Genomic DNA, 17,842 nt, shown 5'->3' with positions numbered 1-17,842 from the left:
GAGGTAGGGCCTCATGAGTCCCACGCTGGCTCACAAGTGCCCAGATACACCTCGTCTAGCCCTGCCGTGCAAGCCACGTGTTAGGGTGGGGCTGTACATGCCCCGGGGGCTCTCCGCAGTAGGGAGTCCCCTCTCACGCACCAGAAGCAAATCAGCAATCACCACGGCGACCGGTGCCCTTCCTCGCGCTAACTTGCAGGAACCTCCTAAGGGCCACAGCTGGCGGTACCATGGACTCTCCCTCTTCTCCATGCGATTCGCTTGCGCATTAAAAGGCGGGTTCCTGAGCATCGCGCCTCAGGAGCTCTTACTAGGTCTCCAGCCCTCACCCCTGGCCTTGACCATGGCACGTGACCTGGCATACTAGCGGTGGGTGAGCTCGCTCGAGGGCCGAGACCTGAGGACGCAGAGCACCAAGAAGAACATGGAGGGGAGGGGGAGGCCCGCACGGGCCTGACCTAGCTACACTACGGTGGCCGACGTACGAGTTCGGCACGACTCGAGGAGCCGACCCCGGACAACCAAGATAAGTTCTCGCTCTGGATCCACCAGTTGCTACGTCACGAGACCCTCGCTCACTCCCTTCGCTGCCCTGCTGCGGCAACGTTTTCTTCCTTTCCCATCCTAAGATAGCTGCTTGCGCGCTAAAGGGGACCTGTTGAGCATCGCGCCTCATGAGCTCTTACTGGACCTCGGGCCGCTCACCTCCTGGCCTTGACCACGGCACGCGACCTGGCATACTAGCGACGGCTGCAGCCTGCCTGTGGACCGGGACCTATCAGCATAGAGCACCAAGTTTCCGCGGGATTGGAAAGGGGAGGCCGAGCCTCGGCAGGATATGGGCACGCAAATCTTCATAATGAGGGCCATGTTGACAAAAGGCATTACAGACGCTTTACACGCCCCCACGGGGTTCATTTCTTGATTCCTCGCAGGGAACAAAAGGGAAGGAATTCCTAGGAGTTCTATCTACATGCACCAGATGTCGCTGACGCCATCATCAACAGTGGGCCATGTGAGGATGGTGCCAACCCCATCCAGATCAGCGGCGACGGCGGCTGGACGCCGCAGCCCTGCTCCGGGCTCGACGGGAGCTCAGGAGCACGTAGCTATCGTCGCTCGTCTTCGGAGACTCCACGAGCTCGGGAGAGTCGCTGGACCACCAGGAGTCGCCGCTGTCGCTGGAGGAGCTGCAGGCGAGGCCTGCGGCGGGCCTAGCGCCCGCCGCAGCATCGTCTTGGCGACCTCCTTCAGGGCAGCACTCTAGGCGGCGGCCTTCCTCGTCGAAGACCTTGAACAATAGCACGGAGGCGTCGTCGTACTCGAAGTGGATCGCGAGGGCGCCCTCCGCGCGGCAGACTCAGGCAATCTCACCCCAGCCTCGGGTCATGAAGATCTTCCCGGAGGCAACAACACCAATCTCCGCTCCAGTAGCTGGGGTGTCGCAGTCGACGTGTTGCAGCCAAAGCGCGCGAAGGCCCCTCGGCGGCATCTCGGTGATGAAGAACTGCGGGAGGCGAATCCAAGTGCTCGGGGGCATCGCCGCCCACAGCACGAACCTGCACGAGTCTGCAACGTGGATCCCTGGGGCGACGGCGTGCGCCTCTGATGCATGACGACCACGACCCTGGCGTGGGCGGTGCCACTCACCGCTCCTCCCTCTGGAATCGTCGGCGTGAGCATACAAGGGCAACGGGTACCCAGGAGGCGGCCTTTCGTACCAAGGCCGCGACACCACCGGCCTCACGACCATCTTGCGGCGATGAGACCTCCTCTTCTTCGGCGGGAGCAGCTCGGGCTCGTTGAGGGGAGCCTTGCGCTTCTCTGCAGCCGAGAACCTTCGGATCAGCGCCATGACTGCACAAGCAAGGAGTGGAGCTAGGAAGGAGAAAAAGCGGGAGAGGTACAGGAAAGATGGGCGATGGGGGCTCCGCCCCCTCCCATTTATACCAGGAGAAGGCCAACCGGCACCCCCCACGATCACAGGTAATGATGGTTTTCCTTGCATGTCGCAGGGACTTGTCATGTTGGGCAGTTGCCGAGGCAGTGTGGGGAAGCGGAGACGCCCACGACCAATCAACCGCCACGCGTCGACCAAGGCCGCAGGCTATTGGGGCCAGCGGCGCTCCGCACTTGACCTTTGGCTTCGCCTCGAAGCCAAGCCCGAGCGCGCCTTGGGCCCGGGGGCTACTGTCGGTGTTCTACGAACGGGGGTCCCCGGACTTGCCTGCCTGCGGCCCACGGTGTGGCTTTGCTAGTAGGCGTGTACGACCCATCTTCATCAACAAGGCATTCAAGACCTTCGCGAGGGGCCAAGCCTCGTGAGGCGGACAGCGCAAGACCTCCTCAGGAGCGACCTCGCCAGGCAGGCTCGCGAGGGGCGGAGATATCAAGGCAGGCAAACCTCGCGAGGTTCTCGTGACTTGAGGAGTGATAATCGAGACCAGGCGGGTGCCAGCGCGCACAACGTCCTTGTTTCCTCTTTGGTGCTAAGGGGGCAAGCGCAGGCGCGTAGTACCGAGGCATCAAGCAAAGGTTTCCGTATTGGTGCAACAAGACCAAGACCAGAAGGACGTCAAGACAGAGGTCACCATGGATCCCAAGGCGGCGTCACCACTAGAGCCTTTTGCAGGCGAAGACCACTTTTGTCAGGATAAGCTGTACTAGCTGTCCCCTTTCAAATTGGCCGTTGTTGGCTCCCTTCCCGCTCAATATTTGGGGAGAGGACCAAGGCCTCTATAAATAGGACTAGCCACCACCATAGCTACGGCGACCTGATCGAAAAGAGAGAAGCCCGAGCTGATCAAATCCACACACACACAAGTTCGCCAAGTACAAGAACACCTCAACCTCAGGAGGCTGTTCTTCCCCTTGTACTGTTCATCCTCAGCCCAAGAGGCAATCCACCACCACCACACTTGAGTAGGGTATTACACCACAACGATGTCCTGAACCAGTATAAATCTCGTGTCCTTTGTGTTGTGAGTTCGTCGAGTTAGTTCGTAAGATCTTAGCTGAGTTAGAACGTGGATCAGTAGGGGGAAATCTTCACGCGCACCCTAGTGTTCGAACCTTAAGGGTTTTGTCGGAACCCGTGATCCGATAGAAACGAAGGAGAGGACAGAGGGAGGAAAGAGGGGTCCCCCTCCTTGTCCAATTCGGACTCCCAAGGGGGGAGCGGCCAGCCCTAGGCCCCCTCCTCTCTCACACACACACAAGGCCCATGTAGGCCCATTAGTTCCCTCTGGGGTTCCGATAACCTCCCGACACGCTGATAAATATCCGTTGACCCCCGGAACTAATCCGGTGTCCGAATATAGTTGTCCAATATATCAATCTTTATATCAACTAGATGACTCGTTGCGCCAATGGTGCAAAGGCCGAGAGGGAGCCAAATATTGTGAGAATATTTAGACACCCAAGTCGAAAACCAAATGTGGCCAACACTCCGGCATCCTCTGCTTGGAAGCCGCCTTTTCTCACCGGATCTAACATAGATACATGATTCTTCAAAAGCAAATTTCAGAGAAAATATAAAGCATGGAAGGCTTTAAGTTGTACTATTGAGACCATACCACCATATCTTCATTTAGTTTCTTTGAAAATCTAAAAGTCTAAGAGGACGGTACATGCGAGAAGCTGTGAATCCACAACAAAAAACTAAACTAACTTCCAAAGGAACATTTCAAGTTTGGAAGCCACAAAGAAGCAGCCCAGATCTCTCGTTGTAGTGCAGGTACATGTCCTTAATCCTGCATCCACAACCCATAATTTTTCAACACCTAAATCCACGAAATCTAACCGAAGGAAATCATGGCAGAAACATGCGTCGTGGCTTACGTTTCCGAGAAGGACTTCTTGGCATTCTTGTGCAGGTTGGACACAACAATCCTCGTTGCAAGCTGCAGAAGAACCACACAGGCACCTTCCTTCACCTTGCCCTTGGGGAGGAGGGGGGCAACACTTGCAGCGCCACAACAAGGCCTCATTAGATAAACCTTTACTCTTGTAATCTACGTTGGTGAATCCATTGATACTTTTCTTTACCATATGCTCATTGAACCTTCAAAACAATATAAGTGGTCGACCTATCAAGACTAACCGTTTCAACTGACCAAAAAGAGAAATCAAAATTAGCAGAAAAACAGATGATAGACATCCAAGAAAGAAACTTGTATGTACAGCCATGTCAATTGTTCCTTCAAAAGGCCAGTATTTCTTTGGAACTTCTTTCACCGCAAGCCCAATGCTTTTTCACACAGCTGCACGACAATGTACTTGGGTCAAAAGCAGGCCCAAAAGAGTGCAATGAACATATCAAAGTCAAAGATGCCAACATATACGTAGGAAAACATGAAGTAATGATCTTGGATTAAATTTCATCCTAAAACCTGAACACACACGTTGAATGTACCAAGTTGACAGTACGTTGCAACTGGCCATTTAATAGGTAAAAAAACAAATTAGGTGAATGCTCACACTTATCTTACTACTTTATATTTCATCCTGACAATTAATAAAATCAAGCATCGTCACTTTTATTGCTTCTTGCGGCAGGTTCATTCATCACAATGTAACACACTGTATTTGTGTCTTATTTACTTATTAAGAAACTGTTCTCTTATCAAATTCTACAATTCTTTTGGTGATGTGAATTTTCAGGCCCCCACTGACTGTAACTACAAGAGAACACAATTTCTCTTAGAGAAGAAGCATACAGAAACAATCATAGTTCAACAAAAATCTGTTGAAGCTACTGAAGATCTGCATACTCTGCTTCGGCCGTTTTAATAGCAGGTAAAACTTTAGTTGTCAGGAGACCTTCATAGTGAGTCTTCTCCAGGTTCACATATACAGTGGAAGAAACTACCATCAATATATACATGCTACAGAAGATTGAGTGATCACTATTTGGAAGTACTTATAACTAACTGGTGGCCTTGGATGGAACGAAGAAAATCCAGATTTGATTTAGCTTATGCTACATTATGACCAGGTTTGTAATCACCTGGGAGGAATGATCCTAGAAAAACCTCAGACCATATATGTTACTATAGAGGCTAGTGTTGTCCAATAGAACTGTAGTTATCAGAATGTACCTCAATAGCGCATCAGTGACATCTTAGGCATCTACTATGTGCTAGAATCTGTTGTTTCCCATTTCTCCCACCCTCCTACTTCAGCCCATCTACTGCGATGTCCCCCTCCCGCGGGCATCAACAATCCTGTTGGTGGACTGTAAGCAGAAGAAAAAGATTGAAAGGGCCGATCATCTGCAAACCAAGAAGAAACAGAATCGAAAGAAAATTCGGGACAACGTTGTACTGATCAGCGCAACCATCACCTCATAATTAAATTTTTGCTTGTTGTCTTCCATATCTATCATACTGTATATGATATCCCACTCCTACAAAGCTCAGGCCGCTATGAACTGAGATAATCGTAAACCCATAAGATTTTTGCACCCTATCTTTCAATAAATAGCAAGGCCACAATAATTGATCATGCTCATGTCCAAACCCAGCAACTCATCTATTATGCATCAAGATGATTTATATCAACTACAAATATTTGTTTGTCCATTTCATCAGAGAGGTTATAAGCATAATGCCATTGAAAAAAAAGATAAGAATGGACAGCATACCTTTGTTATGGTGATGAGAGCTAATTTTATAGGAAATGCACCCAGGAGACACAAGCCTCAATCTATATATGTACCTGTTGTGGCAATAATGTGAAGAGAAATGAAGTTGAATATAACAGACCAAATACCCAAATGGATAGTGTGCAAAATAACATAAACTGTACAGTAGTGGGATGAAAATACAAACCTGTATTTCTTCAGTATAGGCAACCAGTTCTAGAGCTAATGTTACATTTTCAGCTCCAACGTACATACACAACACACCTAATTTGACTAAGTTCAACTGATGCCGCAAAACCAGCTCCTTCACTGAAAAGGGAAAACAACTTCAGAACCAAAATGAGGAGTTTGCTAAAATAGATCTCCATCACCATTGTTGTGGATTTGTCCTTTATCTTAATATTAAGCGTGCAACTACTCCTTTCACTTTTGATCTATCACAGCCTCTAACAGGTTCTTGCTAGCTTAGGTGAACATTCCCTAGCTCAGAAGAAAGTGCACAAAGCATAGCTGGATTCCTAAATATGTACATATGCTTCCAAAAAATTGTTACTCATGGACAGAAACAAACCGTATGAAATGCTCACTGGTTCAGACAAATAAGAATTGTATTCCAAGTAGGCACATATAAGTAAGAATCGGCACAAACACTATGTAGGCATAGAGAAATAAGAGCCGGTGCTAGGTAGCTTGATTTTTTTTGCACGAGACACACGAGCGAGAGTGAAGCTGCACAAGGAGATACCTTGGATAAGCCGTAAGCGGAGCCGATCTGCGGGCCGAAGAAGTGCGTGACCTTTCAGCAGCTGTCATCCGAGTCGGGGACCTCCTCCCAAGGCTTCTTTGCAGCGAGTCCTCGCGGCACCGCTGTCGCCTGCTAGGCCTGGGCCGCGACGGAGTTGGGCAGTGGACAAGAAGGGTGATGTCTCCAATCCCAAAATTTTCAAAGAAATACAAATCAAACTTCTTGACGAACACAATATTTTAGCAGATCTTCAGGAAATAAGAGACGTGCTCATAATAAAACGAACCGACCCTCTCCATAGTTGCTATTAATTACAATCCTATAAGTGACGCTATGGATACAAATATGTAAACATCTATGTGCGTATCCTGATCAATTCGGCTTTTATAAAGCTAGATTACAATGCCATACACTGTCAAATCCTTCTTGCCTTCAATTAATGAGATTCAGTACCATAGAGCATGGAAAAGAAGACAAACGGGGAAAACAAAAATCTGGTAAACAGCGGAGGAAGACAAATTACCTCATAGCCCAGGCAATGCCATTCAAATCGATTGCCAAGTACATTAGATTGCGGCACACATACAGTACTTTGTATATACACATAAATCACTAAAAAAATGTATGTATGCATGTTAGAGAGAGAGAGAGAGATACCTCAACGTGTGGGGAGAGGTGGGTTCAAAGGAGGAGAGTATGAAAAGTGAGCACAATTACTGATCATTTTTTACAATTGCTGATTTAGATTCCGATTCATACTCTAAAATAGGAGGGCTAAAATTCGGTATTCAACCGGTATAAATAAACTATACAAGATGATAGTGAGACCGTGCACAGAAGGCTGAATGTGCAAGATCAACATCTTTGCTAGTAAACAACGTAGCATTTTCTTCTTGCAGAAAGTACATCTCTGTTTTTGGAGCTTTGCCGACACCCATCACCCACAGTGGACCTGTGAGACACCTTCACTGCAACCACACGCTGCTTGATCCCATCATGGCCTCGTGCTCGCCATTGAAGTGTCACATGTGCCCCGTGTTGGCCGTCGCCATGGCCGCAAAGTGGGTCAAGATCTGTGGAGCTGCGCATGGGGTGAGCATATTGGCCCACGCTGTTCAATCCTGTCTGGGCGTCGTTTGGATTGGGCGGCGGAGATGGCGATTTTTTTTAGAACATAGACGTGAGGGACGTCCGGCTTTAAATTAATAAAGCCCACAACATAGGCAGCGTATGACAACCGCAAGACCAACACACGGCACCAAACATAAGACGAGCAGGTCTTGAAAACAGCAACCGGAGAAGGAATAAAGTACGTTACAAGGCACGTCCGGCCTAGCGAAACAAGCACGCAGGCTCGGCTGAAACTACAACCAAAAGGGGCTGCCCATCCCTATGCGACAGTAGACGGCGCGGACGACGGAGCGCGGGACTCGGCGTAGACTAAGCAAAGACGGCAAAGAGCTTGGCGATGAAGATCAGAGTCCTGTTGCCTGCCCAGCGGTGCCCATTGCTGCAAGAAAACGATGCATTTGAAGATAACGTCAGCGGGATGCAGGGGAAATACGCCCTCAATAGTAAACTTGTTACGAATATGCCAGATAGCCCATAACATGGCCGCCGCACACGTCCACATGACCCGACGAGCCGGGCCATGAACCAATGCCAAAGAAGACACTAGCGTGGCTCGAGAGCGGGGATCCCAATCCACCCCCGCGGCCTCACGGACCGCGCTCCAAGCAAAGCGCGCCAAAGAGCACCGAAAGAAAGCGTGGTCAGCATCTTCCGGAACCCCACACAAAGCACAAGGGCCGGAGGCGGGGCTGTTGCGCTTAGCAAGGTTGGTAGAGGTAGGAAGGCGATCTTGGCAAAGTTGCCAGAGGAAGACCTTGATCTTGAGAGGGATTTTAGCCTTCCAAAGCCCGATGGCAGCCGAAGGGACCTGGCCGCGGGTAAGCTCTCTGTATAAGGAATTGACAGAGAATTTGCCAGAGCCCGAAAGTCTCCAAGTGATCGTGTCCGCGGAGTCCGACAGGCGAACATCCGCGATCAAATCCCGAAGGCGGTCCCACTCCGCCATTTCCGTCCCCGATAATTCTCTTCTGAAGTTGATGTAGGGTGGGGAGGAGCTAAGAGCCGAAGCAACCAGTTGGTTGGGCTCGACTGCAATGGAGTAGAGTTGGCGAAACTCCGACCATAGGGGTTGGTGGCCAATCCAAAGGTCTAGCCAAAACCGCGTGGAGCGCCCGTTGTTAACCCCAAACTTCGTGCCCCTGGCGAAGAAGGGTTTTAGGGCTTGAATGGAGTTCCAGAAGGGGGACCCACGAGAGGCCGCCTCGAAGAAATTCCCGTTCGGGAAGTATTTCGCACGGAGGAGGTCGATCCAGAGGCCAGTCTCACCCCGAGACATCTTCCAGATCCATTTGCACATGAGTGCAATATTCATTAGGTTGGAGTTGATGATCCCAAGGCCCCCCTGGGCTTTAGGTCTACAAACGGCCTGCCATTTGACCATATGGTATTTCCGTTTGGGTCCCGCTCCTTCCCAAAAGAAACGGGACCGCGGGGTATCCAACTTAGTGTGTACCCCATCTGCCAGCAAGAACAAACCCATGGCGAACATAGGTAAGGATGAGAGGTTGGAGTTGGTTAGGATTAGTCTAGCCCTTGAAGACATAAATCTACCTCTCCACGGACACACCCTGCCCGCTACCTTGGAGGTGAGAGGTTCCCAATCGGCGATCGAACATTTCTTCGCCGCGATCGGGAGGCCGAGGTAAGTGAACGGAAACTGGCCAAGTTTGCAGTTAAGCAAGTTGGCTACCCGCTGACTTTCGGCCGCGTCCATCCCTATGGACACCACTTCACACTTGTGGAAGTTGATTTTAAGCCCCGACATGAGTTCAAAACACAACAGAATGGCCTTGACCGATGCGATACTGTGTGTGCCAGGCTCGAAAAGGAGGAGTGTGTCATCCGCGTATTGCAGGTGTGACACTCCCCCCGGGATCAGGTTGTCCACCACTCCCCTGATGTGGCCAGCCAAACGAGCTCTGTCGAGCATGGCGCCCAAGGCGTCCGCTACAAAGTTAAACAGCAACAGCGAGGCTGGGTCCCCCTGACGTAGCCCACGCTTGTTGCGAAGAAGTTCCCTACTTCTCCGTTCACCGCAATCGCCGTTTGGCCCCCCGAGACCAACTGCATCATGCGATGAACCCAAACCGACGAGAATCCCCGGTCTAGGAGGACCTCACGGAGAAACTCCCAGTTCACGTGATCGTACGCCTTCTCAAAATCTAATTTCAGGAGAATGGCGGGCTGGCGAGCGCGTTTTAGGGAGTGCACAATCTCCTGGAGGACCAACGGCCCCTCTAAGATGTTGCACCCCCGAATAAAATTCGATTGGTTCCTACTAATAATACGATGAGCTATCGGAGACAAGCGAGTCGAACAAGCCTTAGCACAAATTTTCAACGGAACATTAATCAACGCTATGGGACGAAAGAGCCTAATATGATCAGCGCCCGGAACTTTGGGGATCAGAGAGAGAACCCCAAAGTTTAGGCGAGAGATATCTACCGTACCCCGCATAAAACCATTACAAACGTCAAAAATAGGCCCTTTGAGCACTTGCCAAAACCTTTTGAACATCGCCACCGGCCACCCATCCGGCCCGGGTGCGGTGTCGGATTTCATGCCAAGGGTCGCCTTGTCAATCTCCTCCGGGGTGAAGGCCAATCCCAGGCCCTCGTTTTCATCGCCCGTGACCCGCAACGCAGGGTCCCACACATCCGCCCTAAGCCGGGTGCGGGATTCCTCCCTGGAACCCATAAGTTGGATGTAGAACTCGTAAATGTGGCGGACGATATCCTGTTGCCGCAAAAGGAGCCCCTGCTCAGATTGCAAGCGCAGAATGGCGCATTTGCGGTGACGGCCATTAGCATAGGCGTGAAAATATTGAGTGTCCACGTCACCCTTGAGCGTCCACTTGATACCACCGCGTCTACGCCAGTACTCCTCCTCAGCTCTAAGGAGGGACTCGACCTGGGCCTCAAGTGCGTAGCGCTGAGCCCAGTCTTGCTCCGAGAAGGTCTGCACATCCGCCACAACATCCATCTGAGCGAGCTCCGCGGTCAAACGCGATCGAAGCAGCTTATCTTCGCGCCCCTGGTTAGCCCCCCACCCTTTAAGGGCCGCACGCAAGCCCGCTCCTGCAGCAATCCAGAACTCCATCGGCCCGCGCGCGCGCCCGACCCGGGCGACGCAATTCTCCCATTTCGAAAGGAAGATTTGCTCAAAGTCCGGAGACTCTAACCACGCGGTTTCGAAGAAGAAACGAGGGCTGCGTTTTAACCTTTCCTCCCCCGAGGAGAGGATGAGGGGGACGTGGTCCGACCCTATCCTCGTTTCGGCATGCAAAGAGCACAAGGGAAACAACACCTCCCACTCCGAGGACATGAAAACCCTGTCCAAGACCGACCGCACCGGCGTTAGTTGTTTGTTGGTCCAGGTGTAGCGTGCCCCCACGCGAGCCACTTCCCTAAGGGCCATGGCTGCGATTGCATTATTAAACATGGACGCCCTTGTCCAATTAATAATACCGTTGTTTTTATCCGCTCCCGAGCGAATTAAGTTGAAATCCCCTCCCACTAGCAGAGGCAAATTTCGCGTGCCCACAGACGCAACCTTCTCCTGGAGTTCTCCCAAGAACTCAAGCGAGAGCGAGTGGTCGGCCGGGCCGTAAACCACAATCACCTCACACTCTTGGAGAGTTGTGCGGTGGCGCACGTGGGCCGACAGGAAGAAACGACCGGCATCCCACGCCACCACCTCGAAGCAAACTAGGTTGATGCCTAGCAACATGCCTCCCGAGTGCCCGACCGCCGGCACCCAATGCCAAACAAAACGCTCCAGCGGATCGACAGCTAGCAGGTCCCGATGATTGAAATCGGCCTTGATAGTTTCCTGCAGGCCAACTACGCCGATCGCCTCGTTCTGAATGAACTCTTTTAACTGGGTCCGCCTCCCAGCGTGGCCGAAACCTCGGATGTTCCAGAATATATAACGCATTAGATAATGCGATTGCGGAGGCAGATACCGCGAGCGGTCACCGCTTTGGCCACGCGCCGTGTCTTGGCAGGACGACGGTTGGAGGTGGACGGCGCAGCTCCTGCTGCTATGTCCTCCTGATCGGGCCACGCGACAGTCACCAGAGAAGCCCCTGCTTCTTCTGCTGCTGGCGCAACGCGGGCCAGCGCTGCCTGAGCTAGCGCGGCCTGCGCGATTTCCTTAGCACGAATAAGAGAAAGCACGTCACGCGCTTCCCCCTCGTCAGACATCACCACCCCACTATCCTCTAAGATACCCCCCAAGTGTTGGGAAACGTAGTAATTTCAAAAAAATTCCTGCGCACACGCAAGATCATGGTGATGCATAGCAACGAGAGGGGAGAGTGTTGTCTACGTACCCTCGTAGACCGAAGCGGAAGCGTTGACGCAACGTAGAGGAAGTAGTCGTATGTCTTCCCGGTTCAACCGATCCAAGCACCGTTACTCCGGCACCTCCGAGTTCTTGGCACACGTTCAGCTCGATGACGCTCCCCGGGCTCCGATCCAGAAAAGCTTCAGGGAAGAGTTCCGTCAGCACGACGGCGTGGTGACGATCTTGATGTTCAACCGTCGCAGGGCTTTGCCTAAGCACCGCTACAATATGACCGAGGTGTAATATCGTGGAGGGGGGCACCGCACACGGCTAAGGAACGATCACGAAGATCAACTTGTGTGTCCTAGGGTGCCCCCTTGCCCCCGTATATAAAGGAGCCAAGGGGAGGGGGCGGCCGGCCAAGGAAGGCGCGCCAAGGGGGAGTCCTACTCCCACCGGGAGTAGGACTCCCTTCTTTCCTAGTTGGAGAAGGAGAAGGGGAAAGAGGAGGAAGAGGGAAAGGAAAGGGGGGGCGCCGCTCCCCTTCCCTTGTCCTATTCGGACTAGGAAGGGGAGGGGCACGCGGCCACCTCTTGCCTCCTTTCCTCTTATCCCTTAAGGCCCATGTAGGCCCAATAACCCCCCGGGGGGTTCCGGTAACCCCCCCCCCCGGTACTCCGGTAAAATCCCGATTTCACCCGGAATGATTCCGATATCCAAATATAGGCTTCCAATATATCGATCTTTATGTCTCGGCCATTTCGAGACTCCTCGTCATGTCCATGATCACATCCGGGACTCCGAACAACCTTCGATACATCAAAATACATAAACTCATAATGAAACTGTCATCGTAACGTTAAGCGTGCGGACCCTACGGTTCTAGAACAATGTAGACATGACCGAGACACGTCTCCAGTCAATAACCAATAGCGGAACCTGGATGCTCATATTGGTTCCTACATATTCTACGAAGATCTTTATCGGTCAAACCGCATAACAACATACGTTGTTCCCTTTGTCATCGGTATGTTACTTGCCCGAGATTCGATCGTCGGTATCTCAATACCTAGTTCAATCTCGTTACTGGCAAGTCTCTTTACTCGTTCCGTAATACATCATTTCGCAACTAACTCATTAGTTGCAATGCTTGCAAGGCTTATGTGATGTGCACTACCGAGAGGGCCCAGAGATACCTCTCCGACAATCGGAGTGACAAATCCTAATCTCTAAATACGCCAACCCAACATGTACCTTTGGAGACACCTGTAGAGCACCTTTATAATCACCCATTTACGTTGTGATGTTTGGTAGCACACAAAGTGTTCCTCCGGCAAACGGGAGTTGCATAATCTCAGTCATAGGAACATGTATAAGTCATGAAGAAAGCAATAGCAACATACTAAACGATCGGGTGCTAAGCTAATGGAATGGGTCATGTCAATCAGATCATTCACCTAATGATGTGATCCTGTTAATCAAATAACAACTCTTTGTTCATGGTTAGGAAACATAACCATCTTTGATTAACGAGCTAGTCAAGTAGAGGCATACTAGTGACACTCTGTTTGTCTATGTATTCACACATGTATTATGTTTCCGGTTAATACAATTCTAGCATGAATAATAAACATTTATCATGATATAAGGAAATAAATAATAACTTTATTATTGCCTCTAGGGCATATTTTCTTCAGTCTCCCACTTGCACTAGAGTCAATAATCTAGATTACACAGTAATGATTCTAACACCCATGGAGCCTTGGTGCTGATCATGTTTTGCTCGTGGAAGAGGCTTAGTCAACGGGTCTGCAACATTCAGATCCGTATGTATCTTGCAAATCTCTATGTCCCCCACCTGGACTAGATCCCGGATGGAATTGAAGCGTCTCTTGATGTGCTTGGTTCTCTTGTGAAATATGGATTCCTTTGCCAAGGCAATTGCACCAGTATTGTCACAAAAGATTTTCATTGGACCCGATGCACTAGGTATGACACCTAGATCGGATATGAACTCCTTCATCCAGACTCCTTCATTTGCTGCTTCCGAAGTAGCTATGTACTCCGCTTCACATGTAGATCCCGCCACGATGCTTTGTTTAGAACTGCACCAACTGACAGCTCCACCGTTTAATGTAAACACGTATCCGGTTTGCGATTTAGAATCGTCCGGATCAGTGTCAAAGCTTGCATCAACGTATCCTTTTACGATGAGCTCTTTGTCACCTCCATATATGAGAAATATATCCTTAGTCCTTTTCAGGTATTTCAGGATGTTCTTGACCGCTGTCCAGTGATCCACTCCTGGATCACTTTGCTACCTCCCTACTGGACTTATAGCAAGGCACACATCAGGTCTGGTACACAGCGTTGCATACATGATAGAGCCTATGGCTGAAGCATAGGGAACATCTTTCATTTTCTCTCTATCTTCTGCAGTGGTCGGGCATTGAGTCTTACTCAACTTCACACCTTGTAACACAGGCAAGAACCCTTTCTTTGCTTGATCCATTTTGAACTTCTTCAAAACTTTGTCAAGGTATGTGCTTTGTGAAAGTCCAATTAAGCGTCTTGATCTATCTCTATAGATCTTAATGCCTAATATGTAAGCAGCTTCACTGAGGTCTTTCATTGAAAAACTCTTATTCAAGTATCCCTTTATGCTATCCAAAAATTCTATATCATTTCCAATTAGTAATATGTCATCCACATATAATATCAGAAATGCTACAGAGCTCCCACTCACTTTCTTGTAAATACAGGCTTCTCCAAAAGTCTGTATAAAACCAAATGCTTTGATCACACTATCAAAGCGTTTATTCCAACGCCGAGAGGCTTGCACCAGTCCATAAATGGATCGCTGGAGCTTGCACACTTTGTTAGCTCCCTTTGGATCAACAAAACCTTCTGGTTGCATCATATACAACTCTTCTTCCAGAAATCCATTCAGGAATGCAGTTTTGACATCCATCTGCCAAATTTCATAATCATAAAATGCGGCAATTGCTAACATGATTCGGACAGACTTAAGCATCGCTACGGGTGAGAAGGTCTCATCGTAGTCAATCCCTTGAACTTGCCGAAAACCTTTTGCGACAAGTCGAGCTTTGTAGACAGTAATATTACCGTCAGCGTCAGTCTTCTTCTTGAAGATCCATTTATTCTCAATTGCTTGCCGATCATCGGGGCAAGTCAACCAAAGTCCATACTTTGTTCTCATACATGGATTCCATCTCAGATTTCATGGCTTCAAGCCATTTTGCGGAATCTGGGCTCACCATCGCTTCTTCATAGTTCGTAGGTTCATCATGATCTAGTAGCATGACTTCCAGAACAGGATTACCGTACCACTCTGGCGCAGATCTCACTCTGGTTGATCTACGAGGTTCAGTAGTATCTTGTTCTGAAGTTTCATGATCATCATCATTAGCTTCCTCACTAACTGGTGTAGGTGTCACAGAAACAGTTTTCTGTGATGCACTACTTTCCAATAAGGGAGCAGGTACAGTTACCTCGTCAAGTTCTACTTTCCTCCCACTCACTTCTTTCGAGAGAAACTCCTTCTCCAGAAAGTTTCCGAACTTAGCAACAAAAGTCTTGCCTTCGGATCTGTGATAGAAGGTGTATCCAATAGTATCCTTTGGATATCCTATGAAGACACATTTCTCCGATTTGGGTTCGAGCTTATCAGGTTGAAGCTTTTTCACATAAGCATCGCAGCCCCAATCTTTCAGAAACGACAACTTTGGTTTCTTGCCAAACCATAGTTCATAAGGCATCGTCTCAACGGATTTTGATGGTGCCCTATTTAACGTGAATGCGGCCGTCTCCAAAGCATAACCCCAAAATGATAGCGGTAAATCAGTAAGAGACATCATAGATCGCACCATATCTAGTAAAGTACAATTACGACGTTCGGACACACCATTACGCTGTGGTGTTCCGGGTGGCGTGAGTTGCGAAACTATTCGCATTGTTTCAAATGTACACCAAACTCGTAACTCAAATATTATCCTCCACGATCAGATCGTAGAAACTTTATTTTCTTGTTACGATGATTTTCAACTTCACTCTGAAATTCTTTGAACTTTTCAAACGTTTCAGACTTATGTTTCATTAAGTAGATATACCCATATCTGCTTAAGTCATCTGTGAAGGTGAGAAAATAACGATATCCGCCACGAACCTCAATATTCATCGGGCCACATACATCTGTATGTATGATTTCCAACAAATTTGTTGCTCTCTCCATAGTACCGGAGAACGGTGTTTTAGTCATCTTGCCCATGAGGCACGGTTCGCAAGTACCAAGTGATTCATAATCAAGTGGTTCCAAAAGTCCATTAGTATGGAGTTTCTTCATGCGCTTTACACCGATATGACCTAAACGGCAGTGCCACAAATAAGTTGCACTATCATTATCAACTCTGCATCTTTTGGTTTCAACATTATGAATATGTGTATCACTACTATCGAGATTCATCAAAAATAGACCACTCTTCAAGGGTGCATGACCATAAAAATATTACTCATATAAATAGAACAACCATTATTCTCTGATTTAAATGAATAACCGTCTCGCATCAAACAAGATCCAGATATAATGTTCATGCTTAACGCTGGCACCAAATAACAATTATTTAGGTCTAATATTAATCCCGAAGGTAGATGTAGAGGTAGCGTGCCGACTGCGATCACATCGACTTTGGAACCGTTTCCCACGCGCATCGTCACCTCGTCCTTAGCCAATCTTCGCTTAATCCGTAGTCCCTGTTTCGAGTTGCAAATATTAGCAACAGAACCAGTATCAAATACCCAGGTGCTACTGCGAGCATTAGTAAGGTACACATCAATAACATGTATATCACATATACCTTTGTTCACCTTGCCATCCTTCTTATCCGCCAAATACTTGGGGCAGTTCCGCTTCCAGTGACCAGTCTGCTTGCAGTAGAAGCACTCAGTTTCAGGCTTAGGTCCAGGTTTGGGTTTCTTCTCTTGAGCAGCAACTTGCTTGCTGTTCTTTTTGAAGTTCCCCTTCTTCTTCCTTTGCCCTTTTTCTTGAAACTAATGGTCTTGTTGACCATCAACACTTGATGCTCCTTCTTGATTTCTACCTCCGCAGCTTTCAGCATTGCGAAGAGCTCGGGAATAGTCTTATTCATCCCTTGCATATTATAGTTCATCACGAAGCTCTTGTAGCTTGGTGGCAGTGATTGGAGAATTCTGTCAATGACGCAATCATCTGGAAGATTAACTCCCAATTGAATCAAGTGATTATTATACCCAGACATTTTGAGTATATGCTCACTCACAGAACTGTTCTTCTCCATCTTGCAGCTATAGAACTTATTGGAGACTTCATATCTCTCAATTCGGGCATTTGCTTGAAATATTAACTTCAACTCCTGGAACATCTCATATGCTCCATGACATTCAAAACGTCGTTGAAGTCCCGATTCTAAGCCGTAAAGCATGGCACACTGAACTATCGAGTAGTCATCAGCTTTGCTCTGCCAGACGTTCATAACATCTGGTGTTGCTCCAACAGCAGGCCTGGCACCCAGCGGTGCTTCTAGGACGTAATTCTTCTATGCAGCAATGAGGATAATCCTCAAGTTACGGACCCAGTCCGTGTAATTGCTACCATCATCTTTCAACTTTGCTTTCTCAAGGAACGCATTAAAATTCAACGGAACAACAGCACGAGCCATCTATCTACAATCAAGCATAAACAAGCAAGATACTATCAGGTGCTAAGTTTCATGATAAATTTAGGTTTAATTAATTTACTTAAAGAACTCCAACTTAGATAGACATCCCTCTAATCCTCTAAGTGATTACGTGATCCAAATCAACTAAACCATGTCCGATCATCACGTGAGATGGAGTAGTTTCATTGGTGAACATCACTATGTTGATCATATCTACTATATGATTCATGCTCGACCTTTCGGTCTCCATGTTCCGAGGCCATATCTGTATATGCTTGGCTCGTCAAGTATAACCTGAGTATTCCGCGTGTGCAACTGTTT

This window comes from Triticum urartu, chromosome 3 (assembly GCF_003073215.2).
Source record: "Triticum urartu cultivar G1812 chromosome 3, Tu2.1, whole genome shotgun sequence".
In the NCBI taxonomy this organism is placed as follows: domain Eukaryota; kingdom Viridiplantae; phylum Streptophyta; class Magnoliopsida; order Poales; family Poaceae; genus Triticum; species Triticum urartu.
The sequence above is the reverse complement of the archived record's forward strand: the minus strand, read 5'-3'. Positions refer to the sequence as shown.